The sequence below is a fragment of the Meriones unguiculatus genome, chromosome 3, assembly GCF_030254825.1.
Source record: "Meriones unguiculatus strain TT.TT164.6M chromosome 3, Bangor_MerUng_6.1, whole genome shotgun sequence".
NCBI lineage: Eukaryota > Metazoa > Chordata > Mammalia > Rodentia > Muridae > Meriones > Meriones unguiculatus.
In genome coordinates this window covers 105,831,052-105,858,325 of record NC_083351.1, presented here as the reverse complement: position 1 = coordinate 105,858,325, position 27,274 = coordinate 105,831,052, and the positions used below count along the sequence as shown (strand labels likewise).

Sequence of the window (27,274 nt, the reverse complement as noted above, 5' to 3'; positions counted from 1 at the left end):
GAGCTGACATGAGCTACATCTGTGCAGGGGTTCTGGGTTATCTCCATGAATGGTCCTTGGTTGGAGTATCTGTCTCAGAAAAGACCCGTGGCCCAGATTTTTTGGTTCTGTTGCTCTCCATGTGGAGCTCCTATCCCTTCCAAGTCATTCTATCTTCCCCTTCTTTCATAAGATTCCCTGCGCTCTGCCCAAATTTTGGTTATGAGTCTCAGTCTCTGTTTTGGTACCCTGAAGGGTAGAGTCTTTCAGAGGCCCTCTGTGGTAGGCTCCTGTCCTGTTCCCTGTCTTCTCCCTCTTCAGATGTCGGTCCCATTTGCCTTTCTGAGTGAGGATCGATCATCTTACCCAGAGTCCTCCTTGCTTAGCTTCTTTAGGTGTATAGATTTTAGTATGTTTATCCTATATTATATGACTAATATCTACTTATAAGTGAGTATATACCATGTGTGTCTTTCTGCTTCTGGGATACCTCACTCAGGATAATCATTTCTACTTCCCACCTTTTGCATGCAAATTTCATGACTTCCTTGCTCAATCCTGGTGGCTTCTTTTCCAATTTTGCCGTAGTTTTCGGGTATCGCAGTGTAAGCTTAAATGGAAGCAGTTGGAGCTTTGCGCCATCACATTCCCGCACGTGTAATCCGTGCCATTAGCGTCCTTCGTGTCGAGGCCTTTATCAGTTTCTGACCACCCCTCTGCTGCTTGGTTTGCAAACATACTTGTTTCACACTGGTTTCCTAATTTGTCTTTATTTCATTTACCTGGCTGCTTTTCCAAACAGCCACCAGGTGGCAGACTCGGTCAAGACATTCCAGAGACACCGACTTGGTTGGCTTCCGCCCTGTGATGAGACCCGTTCTCACGGACAATCTAGCAAGCTGGAAAACACAAAATAAATTCAACGGGATTTTTGGAGGGTTATTTTAAATCTCACCGTGATTTGTCTGGTTTTCTTGTTGTTTTGTTTTGTTCTATTTGTTTATTTTAACCTTACAGATCTTGTTATAAATTACGGTTTCCAATTTTGTTTTTACGGGTTTTCTGTGTTCGAATATGCATGTCTCGATATCTATGTGTTTCTTGTGCCTCTCTCTCTCTCTCTTTCATGTTTGTTTTGTTCTTTTCTGTTTTGTTTGCTTTTATTTCATTTTATTATTATTCATTTAGATGTCTGTTTGTATTCTTATAAGATAGAGCAAGAAAAGGTATGAATTTGGGTGGTTGGGGTGGGGACAGTATGGCAGACTGGGGAAGGGGAAAATAAAATCAGAAAGTACTGTATGGAAAAAGATCTATTTTCAAGAGGGAAAAAAAAGACATTTCTCCCCTTAAAATAATAATGTCCTTCCCTTCTTGGCTGAATCTCATTAGTTTGGTAAATTTCAACATTGAATGATAAATCTAAGACACAAGAGAGTCTCTAGTGTGAACAGAACATTCTTTGAAATCTAGAGAAATCTAGATTTTTGAACGTGAGTTTTTTTTTTGTATAAAAACTCTTAGGGCTGGGGTGTTCCGTGGTAGAGCATGTGCACAGCATACGAAAGGCCCTGGGTTCAGTCCCCTGACAAAAACAAAATAGGAGTCCACATAGAAAAAAAACAATATTAACGTTTTATTTTCCCTTCCCAGTGGAATGAGCACACTGAGATGGAGCTGTTCTTTCTCTCTAAGAAGAACAGCCATCCAGCGTGTGACTCTAAATCCTGGATTACACCCACTCTGCTGCAGGGCTGCTTTCTTTGGCTTTGCTTGCGTTTGTTTTCACTATTTCTTTTTTTTTTACGTTTGAGACAGAGTTGGCTCTGTAGACCAGGCTGGCCTGGAACTCTCAGTCATCCACTGCACCTTCCTGAGCACTGGACTCCTGAGGTGGGAGTCAGCACACCCAGCTCTTCCTTAGATTTTAATTATTCAGCATTTTAAGTATTCACGTATTTTTCTTTATAAAATTTAAGAACTGAATGGCATTCTTAAACTTGTTTACATTTCCCACTGATAAATCAAGAGGGTTATAATAATAACAACTATCTGAGGGAAATATTATTCAAAATGCTTTCTGGAAAGAAGCCATCTTCTCATCTTTTTAACAAATATCTGGCATAGTCAACTGACTGGAAGAAAGGTTGTACTTTCATCATTTTGAAGGTGTCAGATCAGGATCAGCTGCCCCAGTTGGGTTGGTTGTAGGGCAGGGCGGAACCATTTTCACCCCATAACAAGGAAGTAAAAGGAATAGAGAAAAATGCTGGGGTCTGTCTGGCAATCCCCCTTAAAGGGTATAAATTCAAGGACCATCCACAGGCCCAAACTTTTAAAGGTGCCGCCACCTCTCATTAGTGTCATTGGCAGGTAGCCCAGTCTTGACACACAGGCCTTTGGGGACAGTTACTCAAACTACAGCACTGCCCATCTCTGGTGGAGATTTGAACCCCTAACACCTCACCCATTGGTAACAGAGAGGCTGTGTGATTTGAGATGCTCTTCCATGTGATAGGATAAAACCTGTCTGTGCCCCTGAGGTTCAGATGTGTCTTCTTCTGGTCACTGAGTCTAGGAGCAATGTCACACGTACCACCTCTGGGCACAAGTTCAAGAACAAGCTCATGGCTCACCCTCTCTCTTTTCCTTCCAGCTCTTACCTCAAAAACCACCAACAGCAACTCATATGAGCTTCACCTTTGGATACCCAGTAATACAAGTCCCATGATGGACTTATGTAGGTTAGAAATACATGTGAATTGCTTAGCAGCTATGAGCCCTGGGGCTTTTTTTTTCAGCATAACTTAATGTAAGTTGGCTAATACAGTGTCTTTGAAGATGACTCTGAGAAGTGAGCCAACATCTGTAAAATATTTAGCCATGTATATGATATATCGTTTTCATTTAAAAGGTTTCTTTTTCATATAATACCTTTTGACTGTTTTCCGTCCCCTTATCACTCCCAAATCTCCCTATCAACCTAACTTTAGGCTTGTTCTTGCTCGTTCTCTCTCTTTCTCTCTCTCTTTCTCTTTCCACTGCCTTCTCCCTATCTCTCTCTGTCTCTCTGTCTATCTCTCACACACAAAAAAACAAGAAGCAAAACAAAAAAAAAGAGCAAGAAACAAACACAAAAATGAAAACCAAAAGAAACAGTCAAAATAGGATGAAAATTGCCTAAACAAAAAGTCTACAAAGTACCACAGAGTTCATTTTGTGAGTCTAACTAGTCCTGAACATGAGGTCTTTCCTGCCCTCATGTGGTTAATGCACTCACTGACATTCAATTGAAGAAAACTGATTCTCACAGGTTTGTCAGCCTGTGTCAATAGCAAATAGCTTTCAGTTAGGAATAGGACTCCTTATCTGCTTCCCCGTCTCAGTGCTGGGACACTATCTGGCTTGACTGTTCAGGCTTGTGTTTACTGCCACAGTCTCTTGCCGTTCGTAAATGCAACAGTCCTATGTGTCTGGAAGACACTATATTCTTGGAGTCCTCACCTCTGGCTCCTACAATCTTTCCACCATCTCTTTCACACAAGTCCCCAAGCCTTGAGGTTTGATACATACCTCCCACTTAGGACTGGATGTTCTGTACATGGTATATCTTAAGCATCGGAGATGTGTTAAATCAATAGCATCCTTAGTGGTTCAGTCATTTTACCTGCCGTAGTTAAAATGTGCTTATCTTACCTCCTTTACAAGGCGTTAGTACTTTTCTAACGTTTAAAACAGTATTTAGGACCCAATGAAGAGGCTAAACATCCTCGTGTAGAAAGCAATGAAAAGTGAAGGTGATTAAATCCCATCCGTTGGATGTGTTTTGTTGAAGAATATTTAGTGACATTTAGTGCTCTCTTCCCTGTTGACAGCACTCTGGCCTCCGTTATTCAGGAGGCTTACACTTCTCTGCTAAATACAATGAATAAAAAGAATTCTTTAACCGAAGGCATTTTAATCTCTTTAACTCACTGAATGAGTTTCCTCTTCCATTTATCTCTCTGAGTTCTTAGCACCTGACTTAGCAGGCGACTGTAAGCACCTGACCCATGCTGGGGCACAGTGACAAAGTAAGGCCTGTTTGGTGTCAAATTAGAATATTTGTAAGAATCTTTGCAAGCCCTCCAAGAAAGCAAGCTCTCATCTAATTGTTTTTAATGTGGTCTTGAATGTCTGTCTGCACGTTAACAGGTAGACCCAGCTGCTGGCTTGCAGTTCCTGCTGGTTCTGTCAGCCCAGACCAAGCACTGTGATCAGGACAGAATCAGACAAGTCCCAGCAATACTTCCTTGCTGTTCCCTTTGATAAAGAACCAAATGTCTCCATACTACCACGTTCACAAAGACTTTGAAAAGCATCTTTTCCCCCCTCTCCACAGAGTCCTTGCACAGTCCAGGATTTAAAACCAAGAAATGTCCCAGGTTGTACAGGAATTTGCTCCCGACTCCGTTAGATGAGCTACAGCTATCTGGTTCATTTACATTTACATTCCTGGATCATGTTAATAGCACATTACTGTTCTTTCATAACGAAGCCCCTAGAGAAAACAATATACCATCACCACACTTAAAACAACTAGGCCCAGGTCAAGTAGGCCACAGGAACAGCCACAGAACCAAGAGCTCAAGCTTAGCATTTCCTGACATTCAATGTTCTTGCTACATTACTTTGAAAGTAGCAGGTTCAGCAGGTGTGGTGGCACATTCTTATACTCCCAGCACTCAGAAGGCAAAGGCAAGTTGACTGCCAAAGGCTTGAAACCAATATGATAGGAACGTATAATAGGGACATTTCTTGAACCAATATGATAGATACATTTCTTGACAGGAAATGTACCCAAAGGGACATGCTTAGACTACCAGTGTAACTGATACTGCTGAGCCCGGAGGAGAGAGCATGAGGCTTAAGCCTGAAAATGAAGATTTAGCTGAGACAGCCTAGGGACAGAAGGACATTTATAACATGTCCTACAATATGAGTCCTATTTGCTGTAGCCAACAAGAAAGACACTCCTGTGATGGTTCATACTATCAATTTGAAAAGAAGAAAATTTGATGGGAGGAAGGTACAGCCTCCAAAAGAGCTAGAAATACAGGGGTTGGGTATATATCAGTGCCTAAAGAGGTACTAGAAATTTGGGAGTTAAAAATGTGATAATCAAAATATAAACTTTAATAGATGATTAGATCATTAACATAAAAAGAAATCCTAGACAATAACACAAATATAATGACAAATAGAAAATAAGAATAAAAAGGAAATCTAAAACACTAAATCCAACAGTTATGATATTCTAGAGAGAGTAGAAACTATAGAAAAGTTTTCCCAGAGTTGCTGCTCACTCTGAGTATCAAGCACAGCAAGTGGAAATATTATGAGAGAGCACTCCATCCTGAAGTTTCACAACCCCAGCAATAATGGGAAGATGTTGGGGGCCTCCAGAAACACAGGATCAGGGATCCAAATGGCAAGTTCAAATGTATAAAGAGTAGGCTACCAACTGGTTCCCATTCTAGCACGTCATCCCCCATTCCCCATCCGCCTATCAAAAGAAAGAAAAATCAGGCCTCTGCAGTCTTTTTTTCTTTTTAAGGACTCTCTGTCAAATCAAGAGGAAGGAGACAATCCAAAAAGAGCACTGCTCCACACAGACAAAGTAAGAAAACCCAGCAGGACATTAGCAAGGTCAGAGCAGTGTAGCCTGTGAGGGCCATGTCCTGTATGGTACTCGGCTTTCCATTTCTTCGGCAAAATACCTGAGGTAGCCAATTTAGAAAGATTGTTTGTTTGTTTTTTAACTATAGGGTTTTATCTCACAGTTTGATAAGTTTCAACATCTAGTCACTTAACCATTGATGGCTCAGTGCATCACGGAGGAAGCAAGTGATGGAGAAAGCCACTTGCCTCTGAGTGGTTGGAAGTGAAAGCGTTGGTATTCCCATTCTCTTGGTGACCTGATTTCCACTAGGCTTCACTCTTAAAGGTCCTGTCACATTCCAATACCCACAGGCTGGTGACCCAGACTTCAACACAGGCCTCTGGGGACATCTTAGATCTAGGCTATAGCACCTAACAACAATAAATAAGCAAATCTGATGATTGTTTGATGTACTTGGAAAATAAGTGTGATATACATGTGGAAATGAGACTAACAGGTCTCAGAGACAGCAGAACAAAGGAGAAAGTGGGCTGGAGAGATAACTTGACAGTTAAAGATTAAGGCTCACAACCAAAACAAGGGAAGCTGCAGCAACCTCAGGAAATACTATATGTTTATACAAGAAATTAGTTTATATATTCTACCTGGCTAGGGGAACTAAATCATAAGCAATGTAAATACTGACATAACATAACAAGGATGAAAGAGGGTAAGGCTAGGAAAAGCTATCAGAACACACTGGTCTGTCTGTCTGTCTTTATTTTATTTTTATTTGTTGAGGCAACACTTTAGGCTAGCCACAAAATCACACTGTAAGCTAGGATTACCAAGTGCTGGCATTACAGGTATATGTCACCATGCCTGGCTGAGAACACCTGACTCCTATCCCATAACAGAAACTGAACAGAAAATATGTCCAGGTGACAACCCAATAACTGGAGGAAGAAAAATAGAACACAGGGGAATTGTCCAGGAGCATCAGCTGGGAACAGAAGGCTCCATGCCATTTATTTCACATTGGGAAGATGGAAAGATGAAACTGAATGAATAAAGAACTTTGCTTTGAATTTGAGTTTTTCTGTAAAGACAGTTTATTAACTTATGTGTAGATAGCACTTTGAGTCCTTAAGGCCAGTCATTTAAGAAGTGATGGTGTTGAGTTTGAATAAGAATGGTTCAAATATACTTGATTGTTTAGGAAGTGGCACTATTTGGAAGGATTAGGAGGTGTGGCCTTGTTAGAGGTAAGTGTGGCCTTTGTGAAGGAAATGTGTCACTAAGGTTGGGCTGTGAGGTTGCAAAAGTGGAAGCCAGGTCCAGTAGTTCACTCTTTCTGTTGCCTGAGGATCCAGACATAGAACTCTTAGCTACTTCTCTAGCACCATGTCTGTTTGTGTGCTACCAGGTTCCCTGCTGTGATAAAAACAGACGAAACCTCTGAAACCGGAAACAAGCACCAATGAAATGCTTTCTTTTATAAGAGTCGCTGTGGCCATGGTGTCTCAGCACAGCAATAGAATGCTGACTAAGACAAATGATAGGACATGAGCTCTTCAGTGAGGAATTTCCAACCCAACTAGGGAGATAAAATAGAAATGATGAAAGTTAAACCATGGATACTAGCAGATGAAAGGCAGTTGGGTTCATTGACCCCATAATACTGTTTCCATCAGAGAAAGGAGTGCTTGCTGGGACCTTGCCATTATAGAGGACAACTCTGGAGGGAGATACAATCTGCCTGGCTTTTCTAGGAAAGGAGGGATTGTCTACTTGAGTATGCCAAAGGCAAGTGAAAGAATTCAGCAGAGACAAAAATACAACATCCTGGGGGTAGGGGTGGTTAGTAATCCTTTTAGAATGAAATCTAGATCCTGGGGTACACTTTGGGTCCTGGAAAAGATATCTAACCAACTGACCTTCAAGTTGGGTAGAGTCCAAGCTCATGGGATTTTGGAAAGACCCCAACACTACCAAGGCTTAAGTGTGGGAGCACTGTAGGCAGTATGGTGCCCACAGAAATGCAGGTCGATCCCAGTAACACACAAAATGGGCATCACCAAGTACCTACTCCAGACATGAAATGCCAGACAATTTCATGTGTCCAGCCTGTGTTAGACGGCCAAGGAGTGTGTGCACTGTCCCAGATTTGAATGGGTAGCATGGTGGGGTCTCTCTTTATTTCCCGCATATTGTCATACTTGTACAGGATACATAGGTCATATTTTAGCTAAAATAATAGTCAGAAACTAGATAAATAGCCTTTTAAGAAGTGCTTGAAATGACAGATTCAATATATAATCAAAGGATAGATAATCTTTAGGCATCTTTATGAATCTTTAGGGAACTGTAGGCCTACATTGAAAGTTCATCTTACCCCATTCAGAATAACTATCATATATATTTCTTTAAATCCAGAGAGCCGACAGGACGGTTCAGTAGGTAAAGGCTCTGCGTCAAGGCTGAAGACTGAGTTCCATCCAAGGGACCCACATATACAAGGGAAGGACTGGCTCTCCCAGGCTGTTCTCTCAACTCCACATGTACAATATGACACATGTGTTCCCCCAGCTCCCCCTCCACACACACGAAATAAACACATGGTATGAAGACACAGGGAAGGTGATTTCAGCCACAAAGAAAAATAAAGTTTTGCCATTCACAAGAATCACAGTCTAGTGTGCCAGCTCTCTTGCTCTGTGCCTTATCCTTGCCCCGTGTCTTATTTCAGACTGTACGGTGTGGACTTAGAAAGCATTTTAATGGTTGCAGATTGGAAATAAAGTATGTCATGTGAACAGCTTTTAAAATGTATGTCAGCGCCATTGTTCAAAAGCATCACTGGACTCTTATTCCCTTTAAGACTTCAAACTGTTTCATCCGCTACATTCCCCAGCATTTTGTTCCAAAATGTGTGAATCTAAAATAAATCCATTTCTTTAAGCTGGCTGGTAAAAACGAACAGGCCTCCAGTGCTAGACACAGATTGGCAGAGATAATTGGCCCGCCAACCTGTTGTGTGACTGGAATTCCACAAATAAAACACCATGAGTAGAATGCACAGCCTGAATGAAGCTGATGACTCAAAATGCCATGTAAAAGGCTTGGGGCCGCAAGCTGGCTCAGTGCGTAAAGGCACTGGCCACCACCTCTGATGATGTGCGTTCCATCCCGAGGACCCACGTGTGGAACAATGATCTGACTCCTACAAATTTCTCTGACTTTCGGGTGTATTTGTGTGTGTCATACACACACACACACACAAACACACACTAATTTTTTTAGACTGTTTTTTTAATTTTATTTTTTTCTTATCAATTACATTTTATTAACTCTGTATCCCAGCTGTATCCCGCTCCCTCATTCCCTCCCAATCCCACCCTCCCTCCCTCGTCTCCTCCCTGCCCCTTTCCAAGTCCACTGATGGGGGGGACCTCCTCCCCATTCATCTGATCCTGTTTTATCAGGTATCTTCAGGACTGGCTGCAAAGTCCTCCTCTGTGGCCTAACAGGACTGCTCCTCCCTTGGGTGGTGGGGAGGTCAAAGAGCCAGCCATTGAGTTCCTGTTAGAAATAGTCCTTGTTCCCCTTACTATGGGAAACCAATTGGTTACTGAGCTACCACGGGCAACATCCGAGCAGAGGTTCTAGGTTATATCCATACATGGTCCTTGGTTGAATGTCAGTCTCAGAAAAGACCCTGTGCCCAGATATATTTGGTCCTTGTGGAGCTCCTATCCTTTCCCCATCATACTAACTCCCCTTCTTTCATATAATTCCCTGTACTCTGCCAAAGGTTTGGTTATAAGTCTTTGTATCTGCTTTGAAAACACTGCTAGTTAGAGTCTTTCAAGATGTCTTCAGTAGACTCCTGTCATACGTTCAATGCACATCCCATCTGTCTTTCTAAACGAGGATTGATCATCTTACCCCATGTCTGCTCTCTTGATTATCTTGTTTAGGTGTATAGATTTCATTATGTTTATCATATCTTATAGGTTTATATAAGTGAGTATATACCATGTTTGTCTTTCTCCTTCTGGGATATTTCACTCAGAATGATCTTTTCTAGATCCCACCATTTGCCTGCAAATTTCATGATTTCCTCCTTTTTGATTGCTGAGTAGTATTCCATTGTGTAAAAATACCACAATTTCTGTATCCATTCCTCCATTGATAGACATCTGGGTTGTTTCCAGGTTCTGGCTATTACAAATAAAGCTGCTACAAACATGGTTGAGCAAGTATCCCTTTTGTGTACTTGAGCAAAGTTTGGGTATATACCTAGCAGTGGTATGGCTGGGTCTTGAGGAAGCACTATTCCTAATTGTCTGAGAAAGCGCCAGATAGATATCCAAAGTGGTTGTACCAGTTTACATTCCCACCAGAAGTGGAGGAGGGTTCCCCTTTCTCCACAACCTCTCCAGCATGTGTTGTCACTTGAGTTTTTCATCTTGGCCGTTCTCATGGGTGTGAGGTGAAATCTCAGGGTCATTTTGATTTGCATTTCCCTGATGGCTAATGAGGTTGAGCATTTCTTTAAGTGTTTCTCTGCCATTCGATATTCCTCTGTTGAGAATTCTCTGTTTAGCTCTGTTCCCCATTTTTTAATTGGATTACTTGGTTTGCTGCTTTTCAGCTTCTTTAGTTCTTTGTATATACTGGATATTAGCCCTCTGTCAGATAAAGGGTTGGTGAAGATTCTTTCCCAATCTGTAGGCAGTCGTTATGTTTTGATGACAGTGTCCTTTGCTTTACAGAAGCTTTTCAGTTTCATGAGGTCCCATTTATTGATTGTTGCTCTTAGAGTCTGTACTGATGGTGTTCTGTTCAGGAAGTTGTCTCCTTTGCCAATGAGTTCTAGGCTGTTCCCCAGTTTTTCTTCTAACAGATTTAGAGTATCTGGTTTTATGTTGAGGTCTTTGATCCACTTTGACTTTAGTTTTGTGCAGGACACACTAATTTTCTAATGTTGATAGTTGGAAATAACATTAAATAACAAAATCATGATTGACTTTCATATATCAGGCAATGTGTAGAGCTGATACTGAAGACTGCTGTAGCCGTCCGTGACTGCTGTAACACATTTCTGCTGCTTGGTTGCCCAAAGCAACGAAAACATACACTCCTCCTAGCCTGGAGGCTGTAAGACAAGGTGTCAGCATGGATGTTGCGGTGGGGAAAGGTCTCCTTCCCAGTAGCTGTCAGCACTTCTTGGCTGGTGGCCACATCGAGCCAATGCCTTCCTCCTTCTTCCCACCAAACAGGCATCTTTTATGAGGGTGTCTGCCATGGATTTAGGACCCACACAAGTGATCAGTAATTTCTCCACGTGGAGAGATCTTTAATTCATCATGTCTGAAAATATAAAAATGTCTATATATTCTGGAGATTGGGTTGGGGATATATATTTGGAGACGGGGGTCATCATTCAACTCTCTACATTGCCACCATCCAAAAACCAGTAGTCACATTTATTAAAAAAAAAAACTAATTCAGAAGTTCAGGTGACAAAGCAGCAAACTGAAAGACAGCAGCTGTACGCACAGAAGACAGAAGAGCATGAGACCCAAAGGCTTTATTGTGTTGACCATAGAGTACCATAGCCTAGCTGAAACAAAACTTGATAAAGGCACCAAATGTAGAGAAAAAAGAAAAAGACAAACAAACTTATTTAAGATAAAACCTTCTAATTTGTTTTTATCTTGAGTGTGCACATAGTGTCACTGATGTGTGTGTGTGGACATGTGTGTGCATGTTTGTGTGCATGAGGGAAACGTGTGGAAGTCAGAGAGAGCTATGCCTCCTGGTGGTCCTCACCTCCTTCCTTTTTTGAGACAGTCTCCCCTTGTTGCCCCCTGTTGCATACACCAAGAAGCCAAGCGGCCTGAAAGCTCCCGGGAATCCTCCAGTCTCAGCTTTGCATCATGCCCTAGGAGCACTGGGGTTGCAGATACCCTACTTTTCATGGGACCTGGGGATCTGATCTGACGTCCTTCCACTATGCAGCAAGCACTTAATGCTTGACCAATGAAGTAATGGGCTCAAGTCCAGCAAAGACTCTCAGAAAGAGACTTACTCGGCTCACGACAGGTAAGCACACTAATGCCATTGTCCTAGGAGGGACAGGGTGGCTTTATGCTCAGGTTGGGTGTGATATGGCTGGAGTCACGGGTCACCCCATCCACCTTCTGAGACGTTCCCTAGCTCAGGATTGCAGGGCTCATTCCCACTTCTGCCCTTGCAATCTCAGTGAATCTCTGATTGTCCTTTGCTTCTTGGAGGCTAATTATCAACTTAGTAACACGGGAAAATTCAAACAAGTGATTTTATAACCTTTCCAGCTCTAAGCCAGTGAATCCAGGAGTCTGGAAATTTCCTTCCCCAGAAGCTGTGGAATCTTTCTTCTGCGGTCTAAATTGTGGGACACATTCCATTTACCTGTCCGGACTCATGGAAAGCTCTGTGCTGCTGTTGTGGGTTTAAACAAGGAATCCCCTAGGCTCCAAGGACCCTGAAAGTCAACAAGCCGTGGCCACTAGAACACAAGTTCTATAACTCAGGAGCATGTTTCTCTTAGACCATCCGTTTACACACGACATACGCTGGAGCTCTGCTTTCAAAGACATACTGTCAAAGAGGCATCGGTAGACCACATCAGAGGCTCAGGAATCTCTTCCCAAAGGTGCGCCCATATAGCTAGTCAGCTCAGGAGAAACTCTTTTTAATTACAAGGCAAAATAAAAAGAAAATAGCTAACATTTTAAGCCCCCATTAAAAAAAAAAAGCCCTCCTTTTCTTTTTGGCTTGTTTACGAAGAAGTATCCACCTCTGCAGTTCTCTATAGTAGCTTCGCAAGGACTTTTGGGAAGCCTTGACAATGACTGATCAGCCAGAACGACCATGAGTACCACAAAGTGCCCACTAGGGGGCACTATAGTTAAAAAACTCTCCAGTACAACCTCAAAAACCCCTAATTTGGGTAACACGGGTCAATTTATTGCCATGCCAAAAAGAGAGTGTTTCTGAAAAAAACGAAATGTTACTGTTTCTCGGATGTAGGACAGCAAAACTATTTCACAAGGCTCTGCTGAAAAAAATTAAAAAAAAATAATTCTGGCCCCAGTAGCTAAAAAGTAGCTGACTCAACCGTGCAGAATTGGCCACAAAGGAAGATCAGAGAGTGTGTGTTTAGGAAACCTGAACCAGCCCAAGAATGTGCACAAGACTTCAGGCCCAAAACAACACAAGGGTCTTGTAAATGTCAGATTTCTTGGCTCTGCTCAGATGAAAACATACTCAGTGCCTCGCCTCTCCGACCCCCCAACTCTACTGATAATGAAAAACAAGGGAATGTAGGCAACTCACAGACACTTGAAAGTAAGATTGCGTGTGTGTGTGTGTGTGTGTGTGTGTGTGTGTGCGCGCGCAGATGTTTAATTTCATAATGTGCCGCATGTCCCCAGCTGAGTGAGGACACAACTGACTTGTAGAAAGGTCCGTTGTGACAAAAAAGAAAAGGTCAGGTGGGCCCTTTCCTTCTCGCTGAAGCAGACGGATGTGAAGAAAACTGAAGAGAGTGCCAGAGACCAGAAACTCGTGGTCTGATGCAGTCCGAAGCAGTTGATTTCTTTTTTCATTAGTCATTTTCAAAACACATAAATTATTCATTAAACTAAAAATAGATTCATAGACTAGGAGTTGAACACGCAAGGGGTAGGGCAAGGCAGACAGAAATCATGCAAAGCTCGGCCCACGTGTGCTCCAGGGTGCAGCAACAGATTGGGTTTCCCCGCCTTTGGAAGAAGCGTTGCTCACACAGAAAACTCCCTGATGCCTGGGGCCAAGGGAACTTTTCAGCTCGCTTGATCAGACCCGTGGGCAGGACAGCATTCCAAACTGCATCAGAATCCCATCTACCCTTTCCTTCCTTTGAGTGTGCTGTTCTTCAGAAAGCGGGTCTTAGCAGACGCGATCAAGTTAAAGGAGGTCATCAGGGAGAGGCCTGGCCCCTAGTGTCTGTGATGTTTCTGAGCAGAGGGCCCTTGGAGATGCAAAGGGACACGCCATGGAGCAACAAAGACAGAGACTGGGGTGGCACGTCTGTAGGACGCCAAGGCCTGGTGACAGCCCAGCGGTCTGTGCTGAGGTGATATTGCCTGGCAGCCTCCTCAGCCGTCCCTTCCCAGACCTTGGCTCTGGGCTCCCAGCCTCTGCAACTGTGGGAACACGGGGATGATGTTCAAGCCACCCAGCTTGTGGTGTTTGTTCTGGCAGCCTGAGGACACTGTCGCCAAAGTCAGAAAAAGTCAATGGGACTAGAAAACCCCGTGAAAGAGACACTTCACTAACAGAGGTCTTGGGAAATTTCTCTGCGTTTGTCTCCCTGTCTCCTCTTTTCTCCATCCAACTCCAATTATTTTTAAAAAGAGAGCATCATTTTCAGTACTCTCCAAGTGAACAGCCCTTGGCGTTTCTGAAACCATTTGCGTTACTTCACAGATCTCCTTAAAAACCTGAAAACTACATAGTCTGGTAGGTGTTTTCTCTTGAGTCGCTCAAAGTATTTGCTGTCATTTTTTTCCTGTTCTTTATGATGGCTAAAAGGGAAACATAAGAGAAACTTATTTACAGAGTGTGGATATAGGTCATTAGCAGAGTAGGTCCCTAGCAAGTATGTGGTTCCAGATTCACTCTGTTATACAGAAAGGAAAAATTAAAAAAAAAAAAAAGGAGGGAAGGAAAGGGGGGAGGGAGGGGAGAAGGGAGGGAGGGAGAGGAAAAAGTAGAAAAAAAATAAAAGAATGCAAAGGAGTTTCCAGTTCCCTCTATCATACTATTACTTCCATTTATTTTGTTGTTGTTGTTGTTGCTTGCTTGCTTGTTTGTTCGTTTTTCAAGACAGGGTTTCTCTGTGTAGCCTTGGCTGTCCTGGACTCTCTTTGTCGACCAGGTTGGCCTCAAACTCACAGAGATCCATCTGCCTTTTCCTCCCCAAGTGCTGGGGTTACAGGCATGTGCCACCAAACCCAGCTACTTTCTATTCTTCATTAACATTTAAACGAATGAGTAAATGCTCCCAAATGACAGCCAATAAGTAGTTGCCTTTGGGAGATCTTTTGTGCATGGACTTTGGTGGGTGATGGATGGCAGGTCGATGTAACAGTGGTCCTGTAAGATTCATTGGAGCTGAAAAATTCCTCAGTCTGGTGCTGTTAGTCTGTCCTCTGAGGCTCATCCACGCCACTGTGTCACAGCTGATCATAGCGTGCTGCAGTTAGGTGCTTCCCAGTTGCAGCCGAGAAGCTGAGGGTTGTATCATACACGCTGTGCATACACGCTGTGTGTGGTGTAGACTGCACTATCCAGGTTAGTAGAGATGGATGCACAGTGATCACACAGGGACAAATTCACCCTCCTAACAGGGTATTTATTTCCTAGAATGCATTTAGGTACATAGCTTGGAAATCTCTCCTGTTTCTGAGAATTCATAAAGCTCAAACGGAATAATCCAAGAACATTGCCGTGCTCTCATGTTCTGCTGCCTACAAGAATTTCTCCTTCTGCCTATTCCATTCTTCGAAAAAGCCACCCACCTCTCAGAGCAACTGGACTGAGTAGGCACAAACAGAGCTGAGTATTCTCCCTTAACGTCCTGGATCCACTTGTCCGTGAGATGGGAGAGTCCTAAGCCAGTTGTTCAGACTTATCTCTGTGCCATGGTCACTCTGAACTTCTTAGCTGGTGCTCAGCGTTTCCTCTGCCAATGGCACTCTGTCTGCACGGTGGGTCCTGCCTTAGGGGTTTGACCCAAACTGGAAGAGCATCCTTTGTAACAACCTCTCCCGATAGCTCGTCCTTGTGGGTTTCTGCAGAGTTGAAACATACTGGCATTTCTAAAAGTACTAAATACAATTTGAGAGAAACTTGAAATCATAGAAATCTAAACCCATGCTGAGGTTTCCCACAACTCGCAAGGCCCTGCCACCTCTCCTCCAAACTCAACAGCAAATTCAAACAGTAAAAATCTCTACGAAAAGCGCCGTCTCACCTCCTCCAGATGAAAGGCATTCAAGGCCTAAGGTCTAGTCTCCTGGTGAGTGGTAGGTGATAAAATTCCTCACATGTCACTGAGCTTGGGGGTTAGAATGGTAGCGTTAGGGAGTGGTTCGTCCCCACAAAACCTCACATAATGGAGTAACTACTGGAAATATAACCACAGAATAGACGTGACACCAGGGCAAGATGAATCACAAACACATCACGGCCTCTATTGATCTCAGTAAAAGCAAACTACCTGATGAGATTGATGACGCAGGATGAGGCTACCAAAAGGTAAGGATGCAAGGAACAGGATAGGCATGCTTCCAGTGGGGAGAAGAAATGAGATAAGAAACCTGTGGGTCTGGAGTTAGGCAGCCATTAGGAAGAGACAAATGTGGGAGTTGCATATCCTGGGAGTAGGGAAGGCAGGAACCCTCATGAGAAACTGCTGTGTTGAGCTCAATCAGATGGCACACAGCTAAAGACTTTTGCCACCAAGCCTGACAGCCTGAGTTTGAGCCCCAAAATCTTCATGAAGGAAGAGGAAAACTACAAGTTGTCATTTGGCTTTCCATAGCACACTTGGCCACACGTGGCCACCATAGCACACTTACACACACACACTATCCTAAATAAACGTTTAAAACATTGGAAAGGCGGATGTGTAGGTCCAACAAACATGGGGATTCCTCAGATGATGGCGAATTAGGAAGGAAGGCCAGCAGACCTGATATGATAATAGTCAGCATTCCTTGAGTTAGACCCAATTCATGCTAATTCCTGCAATTCACGATAAGACACACTTCACGTGAAGTGTGTCTATCTGATCATGTAATCCTCCAAATACTGTGTCATAGGACATTTCTGTGACCCACATTTCAGAGAAGAACCAGCAAGCCTAAAGACATCAGAGTTGCAGAAAATCAAAACTGGAGCTCGAGTCCCAGCTGTGTTAGCCAGGGTGCTAAGTGTGAGTACACACACATGCACACACACCACTTAGTCCAATTGAAGGTGACAAGACTAATCATCTGACCCTCACAGAAATCAGGGGTGAATGGACACAAGAAAAAAACTCAAAGCATGAGAGACTCAACAGAGAATATACATCACCCCACACAAGGCACATAATAGACAGGAAGTGACCAAGAGTTGTTGATATAATGCACATACCCACCCCAGTGGGGAAAATTTAGTCAGAGGGAACCATGAGAGAGTTCACAGAGGGACTTCTGTGAGAATGGGGACAGGGGCAGGATTACTCCCCAAGAAACGAAGACTCTAGACAGATGGCTCAAAAGGACCAGAAGTCCCTAGGAAAGACCCAAGGAAATCAGAGTGGAGTAAAGTGACAGCTGAGGAGAGGCAGGAACTCTGGTGATTCTCTGGGAGGGCAGGAATGCACAGGTCCAGGACAACTCACCAGCTCCCAACAGTCCCTCAAGAGTTTCCCTGTCCCTGGAGATGCCAGGACACTGCAGCACTCTGGGGCCAGTGAGTGGGCACCAGGCAGAAGAGGAATGTAGGGTCTACAGACTAGGAGAGGAAGGAAGGAGCGTTGATCCCCATTGCTGCAGGCCTGGAGCTGCCAACCTCACAGGAGAATTAACTGCCCTAAGAGGCTAACCCTGGTACAGCGGGAGAGGTAAATAATCTGCCTACAGCACATTCCTCTTTTCCCTGAAAAATCCAAAGCACAACAGTTTGCTTGGAGTGTGGTTGGACATGCTGCTTATTTGGAAAAGGTAGGACAAGGCACTCCCATGAAGAGCAGGACCTAGTAATCCCAACATCCAAAAGCCTCAAACCATATCCTCAGCCCTGGGGAAGGTAGGAAGCGTGCAGCAGTCACATGAGTCACCCCGAGATCACTGCTTTCAGCCTACTCTGACTGTCTCTTTGGTCAGGGTTCTATTTGAGAACCGACTCACTCACCCAGCCACTAACTTTGTATCACCGACTTTCCCAATCATCCCATATTCTCATCATGCCTGGCCGCTGCTAGTCTGGAATGTGGTAAAACAGTTTGGGAGAGTGGTTGAGGGTTCCAGGAAAAGGCAGTCTCCAAGGAAAATGCTTTTTAAATTAGAAGCCATTCCCCTATTCTGTTCGGTTCTCCTGGGTGGCTCTTTAAAGTTGAGAACAGCCTCTGGATGTTAGCGCCACTAACTCTGTGATAACCTGGTCATTCTTCTTGCTTTCTTTTTCTTTTTCTTCTCCCTTCTGAAGCATCCTTTCCTCCAGGTTTAAAAAGGAGACCGTTGTTGTTGTTGTTGTTGTTGTTGTTGTTGTTGTTGAAGAGAATGCAGCAAAGATTTGCCCAAATAAACAATCTATCTAAATTTGGAGGGGATCCCTCCCAGCAGATGGCTTGGTGTAGATGAGAAGGGTTCCAGAGTTCTAAGACAGCTTTGAGCTCCAGGAATGGCAATAGGTTATTATTTTTAAAATCTCTATGTATGATACAGGCTCATGCTGACTTTCATAGGGAGTGCAGATCACCTTAAGCCACTACAGAAAACTGATGACCCTGAAAATTTGTTTTTTTTTTATATTATTATTGAAAGTGTCAAGCATATAAAACAGAATGAAGGAAAGTACTGATAGTCTCTGTGCCCATTGTCCAGTTTCAGCAGACAGCAACCACCCACTCACTGTGGTAATTGTATTTAGTAGATACAGAGAGAAAGAAAGGGGTGAAAAGAGGAGAGAGGAAGGGAAGAAGGAAGGGAGAGAGGGAAGGGAAAGAAAGGAAAGAAAAGAGAATCAAGTTTATGCAGGCTAGCGCACGTTCCTGGCTTCCACAATGTTTCTGCTCATGTTTCAATTCACACTGAAATTGTTTTTATTACAAATTACATGCTATTCGTTTGGCAAAATCCTCTAGAGTAATCATTTCAATTAAGATTTCAGAGAAATCATTAGGAGTTTCATTACCAGGCAATCTATTTCATTGTAACTTGTTCTGAATGTGACTCTAAAACAAAACAGATTCATGCCAAGATCCCATTTTGCTTGTTGGAGTTTTAACCTCATGCAACAAATTCCAGTAAGAAGCTTAGAAATTTCCCAGCTAAAGAAATGATGGCAGTGGTAAGGGACAGAGGGAGGGAAATACATGTTACATTGATTTTAGAAAACTCTGACCAAGTCAGGAGATTGCACTTAGCAGACTACTAAAGGAAAGACTCTGTGAGGGGTCATTTTAGGATGAATCAAGGAAGACTATTCTAGAGGAACCTAAACTAGCCTCTATTTGGGGGCAGCGAGCAGATATTGGCCTATATATTACAAGTTCTGCTAATGTAGATCATGGCTTTTCTCTGCTTCCTCCTCCTCCTTCTCTTTCTCCTCCTTCCTCCTCTTCCTGCTCCTGTTCTTCCTTCTTCCTCTACCTCTTTCTCCTCCCTCCTTCTTCTCTCACTATTTTTCTCCATTTATTGCCTTGTTTTAAGAGCATGCCCTGACTGAAAAAGAACAAATTACCATTTATGTTAGCAGTGTCTTACAAAATTTCAGGGCACGGGGGTTGTTGGAAGGTGAAAATGAAAGCGAAAAATACAAGCAGCGAGCTGCCAATTTTAGCTCATGGTCTTACCATGTAATTTATTACCAGAGTCATGAAACCATTCATTATGGGATCTGGTGAACTCAAATGACCAACCCAAAATCTGTCCACGTCTACAGCTAGGAACATAGATTTTACAAGACATTGGTCAGGGCCGATGAAATCTTGGCCGGAAATGTCTCCACCTCCACATGGAATCCACCCTAAAGCCAATGCTTATAGCAAATCTGTCTCTGCAATGAAAGCAGACCCTGGGAAGATGGATGGATACAAAGTAACTCTCCCTCTCTTTCTTCCTCTCCCTCCCTCTCCTCCTCCCCTACTCCCCTTTCCCACCTCTCTCTCACTCTGCCTCATAGTTGTCTTAATATGTAAGCTCCTAGCTGCTGCTCAGTGCCGTGCCTGCCTGCTTGCTGCCGTGTTCCCCCTCATGATGGTCATGCACTCAACCCTCTGAAACTGTGAGCCCCAATAAATTCCTCCTTCTATAAGTTGCCTTGGTCATGGTGCCTTATCAATAAAAAAAAAAGTAACTATGACACATGTAACCCACTGCACTGAGAAGTACATACAAAAAACTACTCATAATAAGCACACAAACGCACACACAAAACACACATACACTTTTTTGTAAGAATGAGAGGGAAGGTCACCCTGGGAAGAGAGGGTGTGGTTTTGCACAGACTGTAAGTTCCAGGATGGCTTTTCTTCAGTTCTGCAGGAAAGCGAAGGAGCCTGGACTGGTCTCTCCACGGTCAGAAGGCACACGGAGCCAGTGGACCACACCAGGGCTTGGCCCCTGCTCTCACAGATGGAAATCTATCATGTGACCATGGAAAATCCACTTGATTTCTTCTCTGACCTAGAAAAGGAACACCTGTGTTCCAGACCCCTGTAATGGTTGACTGCTCTGCTAACTTGTAAAACGCCTGATTTAAGTACTGCATCACAAGGTTGACATGCTCCTTCCAAAAATACTATCTTTTCAAGCATCAAGGAATCTGGGAGGCTTGCCTTTCTGGGACACAAGTCAATAGTCGAATCCAAAATTTCCCACCGTCACTCATTACTCATCAAAGCATGACAGGCATACAAATTTGGGTGAATACCACCAGAAACAGTCACAAGATAGAAGTATTACATAGTCTATAGTTTTCATTTCCACCTCTCCCATATTTGGTCCAAATTACTTAGAACTAAAAGAAATGAGATCAGTTAAACCAATGATGTCTTTATAAAGTTTATGTTGCTAATTAAATTGAGGTTTGTAGCAGAGCAAGGACAAATACTGAGTTCAAGAAAACATTTTCTTTGATCCCAGGCTCCTATACTTCAAAGGCTAACTGGAAGGCTCTTGCAGGGTTCAGGGAGTCCGTCTTTCCCGACCACATGGGGCTCCTGGCACAAGGAAAGCAGGGGGCGCAGAGATTCTGTGGCGGAGCTGGAGCATGCCTTCAGTGACTGGCCTACCCAGGCCAGGGTCTGACATCACATGACTCAGGAGGGTGATGAGTCAGTGTGGGTTTGAAAGTTAATGCTGCCATTACTCACATCCTGTTACAAGTAAGAAAGTTACTTGATGCTAGTATTCATGCTCTCCTGTGAGAGACAGGACTGTGATATCTTGCCTTCCAGCTTGGTTACAAAAGTGAGGCTGGCACTTTCAATATACTGAAAACGACATGCAAATAAAACTCTGGAGGGATGCTCAAGCTGTTTGCTTTGTCTCCCATGAAGAAATCCCCTATGCTTGCATGGCCTGTGTTTTGCATATAGTATATGCTCCATAACTCTGAGCGAGTGAGAGAAGAATAAAGATTTTGCTGGTGGACAGGCCCAGGGCCTCTCTACAGGTCACCCCCATCCTCCTCTCCTCTGGAATTAAGCCCTCGTTGTAGTCCTGCAGCTCTGACCCTACTTGAGCCCAAGCTGAATGTGACATCCTGGCAGGAGTGAAGATGTTTTATAAGGATGTTCCCTTCAGTTATCGGATCATTGAGTGAATGGCCCCAAGGGACTGAAATTTCCCCAGGAGTGTCACACTGGCAAGAGGAAAAGGCTGGAGCCTGGTGCCATGCTAATGAGGAGCTTGACTCTCTGGAAGAGATAAAAGCTATCAAACCACCTTTCAGGATAATGAAGCTGAAACAATGATGACCAGGGAGCACATCTTAACCGGAGCTGCTTAGCTATACATACCTCCTGTTTTCTACTTACACCTAAACCTCATGTCAGGACCCCAAAGGATGAATGAGAAGAATCACTAAACCTCTTTCATCCTCTTCTCAACATGGCTGTACTGAATAAATCTCCTCTCTCTGCTTTTCACTATTATTTGTGTTTAGAGTTTTTCCATTGAGGATGAGTGGGCAAGCCTACCTTTAATAATGGGCTGTCAGGGCCAGCAGAGGAGGCTCCAACAGTCATGTGTCCACAACTCTGATAACAGGAGCATCAGGAGAGGAGAATGAAGGAAGGAAGGTTACCCCTCAGCCCAGGAAAGATGTCTGGCAGCTGTGAGGAGGGAAAATGAATCACTGTAACTGCTTCATGTGAGAGGCAGTCCTGTGCCAGCTCACTGCATCCCATGCTACTGAGCAAGGGCTCTCTGTCAACATCATCCTCTTTGGTCCATGTTTACCTCTCACTGGTCCATTCATCTCTTTCTAAACTTTTGTAAGTCTAGATGTCACACTCAACTTATCAGTGAAACACGTCAGGTCACCCTAAGAAAAGACAGTTGAGGGTACAGGGACAATCCAGACTCTGGCTGTGTGATACAAACAGAGGCAGCAAAGACTGAGCACAGCACATCTTTAGAGATGTTCTCAAAGCCTATCTGTGCCTTTGAGAAGCTTGTTCTCATAGTACCTTTGGTCAGAGTTTTCCTAATTTGAGACAAATGAGCTGATGTAGGAGGCAGGCTGAGCATGCCGGAGTAGAACACTGATGAAATCCTCTTGTGGGGACCGTCATTTGGAACTGCAACATCCATTGCTGCCCCCAGTCTTAGAGGGCTTTTCCTTCCTTTGATACTGAGATGGTTCCCGACCCACAGCTACAGCCAATCAACATTCAGCAGAGGACTGGGTCAATCAGGTACTGAAATGGAGCCACTTTTAAAATGTCTCCTTGTCCCTGAGGATGTTTGAGGTTACAAACAAAGGAGACAGAGTTGACCTAATATAGCTTCAAACGTAAGATCGTAAGTTTCTCTCACTTAACAAGGAATCTAGAGACAGGAGGACCCAGGGCTGTGCAGCTCTCTGCAGTCCTCTGCCTTAGAAGGACAGTGATGCTATGGCAAAAAGGAGTAGAGCCTTGGCCACATTTCCCTGAGTTTAAGTCCTGTGCTCCCGGGTCCTCAAGATTCCTCAAGTCATCTACCATCCCCAGCCTCGGTTCCTCCTCTGTCAACTAGACAGAATAATAGTTAGTACCTCCCTTGTGCCCTTGCTGTTACCATTAAATGGGCAAAGTCAGCTAAGCGCTTCTCCAGAACCTGGCACAGAGTGAGGAGCATGCAAATGTCACTCCTTACTGTTTTTACTTATGTAGAACTTCTGTTTAGTGTTACAAGACAGTCCCAGGGCAGCAACCTTTCACGTGGCACATGGCGATAGCCACGCCCAGTAAGAAAGGAAAGCACAGAACAGAGCTGGCAAAAAGTAGTGCAGGCCTGAGCTTCTGGACGTTTCTCACTTTCAAAAGGAAAGTAGTCTGTCCCAGACCTTCATCCTTCACTGTTGGATGCTCTAGACTTTCACATGATACTTTCCAAGCTGATCTTGGCACAAGGATGCAATTATCATGGTTTAGACCAGTGGTTCTCGACCTTCCTAATGTTGCGATCTTTTAATACAGTTCCTCATGTTGTGTCAGCCTCACAATAGAGTTATTTTCCTTGCTACCCCATAACTGTAATTTTGCTACTGTTATGAAACATAATGTAAATATCTATTTTCTGATGGTCTTAGGCAAAGAGTTGTTCCATCCCCCAAAGGGATTGCGACGCACATGTTGAAAACCACTGGTTTAGACTCTCTGTGCTTCTAACATAATGGCCACCAGCCATATAAAGCATTTTCTGTTAGTGTGTGTGTGTGTGTGTGCACGTACAATGAAGTTTTTTTAAATAAAGGTTTACTTTCATTTTATGTCTGTGGATTTTTGTCTGCACATCATATGTGTACAGTGTTCCTGGAGACCAGAAGAAGGTGTCAGATCCCCTGGAACTGGTGTTGCAGGTGCTTATGCCATATAGGTGCTGGGAACTAAACCCGGGGCCACTACATAGCCAACAAGGACTCCTCTCTGCCAAGTCATCTCTCTCCAGCCTGAAATTTCTGGTTTAAATGAAGTAAAATTCAATTTTCAGTTGCTCGGTCACAAACATCGAATGTTCAGGGCTCAGTCGACCCATAAAGCTGGTACTCTCTGTCCTGGGTGTTACACACATAGACTGATAATCACCGTCACAAAATGCTGAGTTGAACAGAGCTCCAATCAGAGTTCACTCACAGGGCTGGATGAGGAGTGAACTCTCTGGCACCTCACTTTCCTGTGGTGTCTGAGCAAAGCAAGGGGCATGTTCACAAATGAGAAGGTAGATTGGGAGTTGGGGTTCAGCAATGAAGAAACAGCAGTGCTGTAGTTTGTATTTGGAGTTCCATGTCCCCAGTCCATGGAACCATTGGGAGGCTGTGGATCATTAAGGGGCACCAGGAGATCCCAGTCTTTTGTCTGTGCTTTGCTTCCTGGCCGGAGGTGAGCAGCTTTGCCGTGCCACATCATCCCTGCATGAAGTGTTGCCTTGACACAGCCCCCGAAAGAACCAGGTTAGTCGATCACAAACTAAGACCGCCCAGAAGATCCACGGGGAGCAAAGCTTTTCTCTTTCTCAGTGAATTGTCTCAGGTATTGACACCAATGCTCGTGAGAACAGTGGGTGTGAACAGTCCGGAAAAGAGAAGGCTGGAAAAATGCAAGATACATCACTGGACTTGCCTTTACCAAAATGGCCTCTCTGTCGCTACAGTGTCTCTATACATGAAGCCAGCTGAACTGATGTGCTGGGAAGGAGGATATCAGGAAGAAACTAAGTTCCCTTTCACACCCAAAGCAGAACTTTTCCCTGCCCACCTCCTAGACCTCAACCTGCTGTGGTAATAAGATTCTGTAAGTGACCATTTTTATGATCATCCCATAAAATTTAGCAATAAAAACCATTTTCTGCCTCACATAATCACGGTGAAGCACAGTCTATCACATGCCAAAACCTCAGGGAAGGATTACAGATCTGCCTGCAAAATGCAGCGATGGAAACATCACCATCTCACCCAAAGGCCCTGGACAGCAGTAAGAGTCCCCATAGCTCCTCAGATCTGTGATGTGTTGGTTGACTGTGGCAGCTGTGCGTGCAGCTGGAGCAATGATGGCAATGGCTGACGGGTAGTCATGCACAACTACATGAGAGGCACTTGCCTAAGGTCTGCAGGTCTTCAACTAAAGGCTGGGATGGTGCCCAGACAGCCTAAAGCAGAAATGTTGCTCTCTGCCACACCTTCTCACCACAACTCCAGGTAAACAAATCAGGATAATGGTTCTCGAATGCATGCACACATCAAAGTCATCCGGAAAGCTTTGAAGCACACCTGTCATTCCAGTACTTGGCACTCAAGAGGCAGGATTGTGAGTTCAAGGCCAGATTTACTTTTCTACCAAGTTCCTGATTCTGCTTTTTTGGGAACCACACCCTAAAAATCACTTGGAAGAATATTTATCAGAGCCTTGAGTCAGACAGTTGATCTCCTTTCCTAAGTTGCAAACCTGCATCAACAAGGAGCATGCCAGGGGTTTGTCAGAGAGTGTTATGATGATCCAAAATCAAATGAATGCTACTAATAGCCGAGGTTTACAGAATACTGGCTAATAAGCCAGCCATCATTTGAGGCACTCTGGGCATTGACCTCTTGACCCTCACAGTAACCCTAGACTGCAAGTGCTACGGTATAGTTGAGGCTGATGTAAAGAGCAGTCATATGACTGAGTTGCCCAAGTTTATTAGAGGAGTTGTCAAGATCCAAACATAAGCACTGTAGTTCCAGAACCCATGAACGTAACCACTGCACCACAAATCGCAGATGAGGTCTGATTGGAGTTCCGCCAAATGTTAACATAGTGGCAGCTCTCTTAAGGGAGGCCTACGGACTAGAGAAACAGCTCCGTGTTTAAGACACCCTCACTGTAAATCATGAGAATGGGAATTTGGATCCCAGATTGGATATGACAAACTGGCCATCCTGTACACACCTGTAACTCTAGCGCCAAATGAGAACTGTGTTAGCTCCCAGCCTAGCTGTGAGAACACGAACTTTGGGTTAGGGCAAGAGCCTGTCTCAAAGGATGGTGACAAAGAAGACTACAAGTACTTCTTCTGGTTCTATGCACTCGCGTGCACGCGCGCGCGCACACACACACACACACTGTGTGCAATACACAAATAAATAAATAAATCTTAAAATAAATAAATAAATAAATAAACAGAAGTTCCTAAAAGAAAATTTGAATGGTCTCTCCCTAGTCAATGTTCATGACTTCAAGAAAAGAAAAAAAAAAGAAAGAAAGAAACATACAGAGAACTTTATCTTCCCGTCATTGCCCTTTCTCCAACACCGTTAATGTACAGAAAACTGCAGCACTAGTTAATGACCCTGAGATCTGGAGTTAGCCAGTTTTCTGTAAAGAGCATGATAATGACGCTTTAGGCTTTTAGGTTTTCATGTCACTCGGATTCAGCCACTCCGCTCTGCCTCTGGCGGTTGGAAACAGTCAGATGTAACATGCACAAATGAGCATGACCATGATGTCTCAGTACTCTGTTTACAAGAAGCCAATGTTGGGCCCTAGTCAGCTGTAATTTGAGACTCTATCTTAGAGTCATCTAGACAGAATCTTTTTTTTAAAGCCTTGCTTGTTCTCATTTTCTGAGCATTGAGTCTCTGGCCTGTGTGTATGAATGTGGACCACCTGAGCGCAGTGTCTGTGGAGGCCAGAAGAAGGCATCAGATCCCTGGGACTGGAATCATGGTTACTGTGAACCACTATGTGGAGGTGAGGAACAGAACTTTGGTCCTCTGGAAGAGCGGCCGGTGCTCTTCAATGCCGACCATCTCTCCACCTTAGGTAATATCTTTTATAAAACTAGCAGAAACTAGACCTTCATTAAAGTGAGCAATAGGATCTTGGGAGTATGGTCGAGTGTTAAAGTGTTTGCCTGGTACATGAAAGGCCATGGGTTCAACCCCCCGTCTGTCAAAGGTGGGGGAAGAAAACCAAAGACAGAAGCAGGATTGCTGGCCGAGGTTAAAGCTTTCAGACAGGCCTTTTCATTAGGATTACTGGAGGGACTTTTAACTATAATGTTGGTAGACCTTTTTTTAGTTACAGAGAAGGGGACAAAGATTTTTAACCTCAATAAATGTTTAGTAGTGGATATTCACATTTGGAAGCATGCTGCTTTTATATTAGAATCACCTGAAGGCCATGCAGAGAGAGAAGCCGGGGGAAATGTCCTGACTGGTTAGCCAGCAGAGGTTCCAACCAACAGCAAACCTACATAAACATGAGTGAAGACAAATCGAGATGGCCCCACCCCTGTGCACAAAGCAGCCATGCTGAGGCCCCTGCTGAAGCCCCTGTTGGCAGTTGCACAATCACACAGTCTCTATTTGTGCTGCCTGAGTTCCTCAATCACAACCCAGAAGCCATAAATAATGGTCGTTTTTTAACATTTTTTAAAAGCATCCAGGGAGCCTTTTGAGAATGTTGTAGCTGGAACAGGAGAGATGTTTAATCAGTTAAGAGCACTTGCTGCTCTTGCAGAGAACCAAGGTCTGGTTTCCACATGCATGTGGTGGCTCACAATGATCTTTAACTCCAACCCCAGGGCATCCCATGCCCTCTTCTGACCTCTGAAGGCACCAAGCACAACATGGTGTGCAGATATACTGGCGAAACACACA

At 43.9% G+C, this 27,274-nt stretch overlaps 1 long non-coding RNA gene across 1 annotated transcript in view; it reads right to left on the bottom strand.

The window, feature by feature from the left end:
- Nucleotides 1–541: 541 nt before the first annotated feature.
- The window catches only part of LOC132653123 (uncharacterized), a 50,211-nt gene continuing 23,478 nt past the window's right edge, over nt 542–27,274 (bottom strand). Inside the window, exon 3 of the long non-coding RNA XR_009590833.1 lies at nt 542–878. This is a non-coding gene — a long non-coding RNA (uncharacterized LOC132653123). The remainder of the gene's footprint in view (nt 879–27,274) is intronic.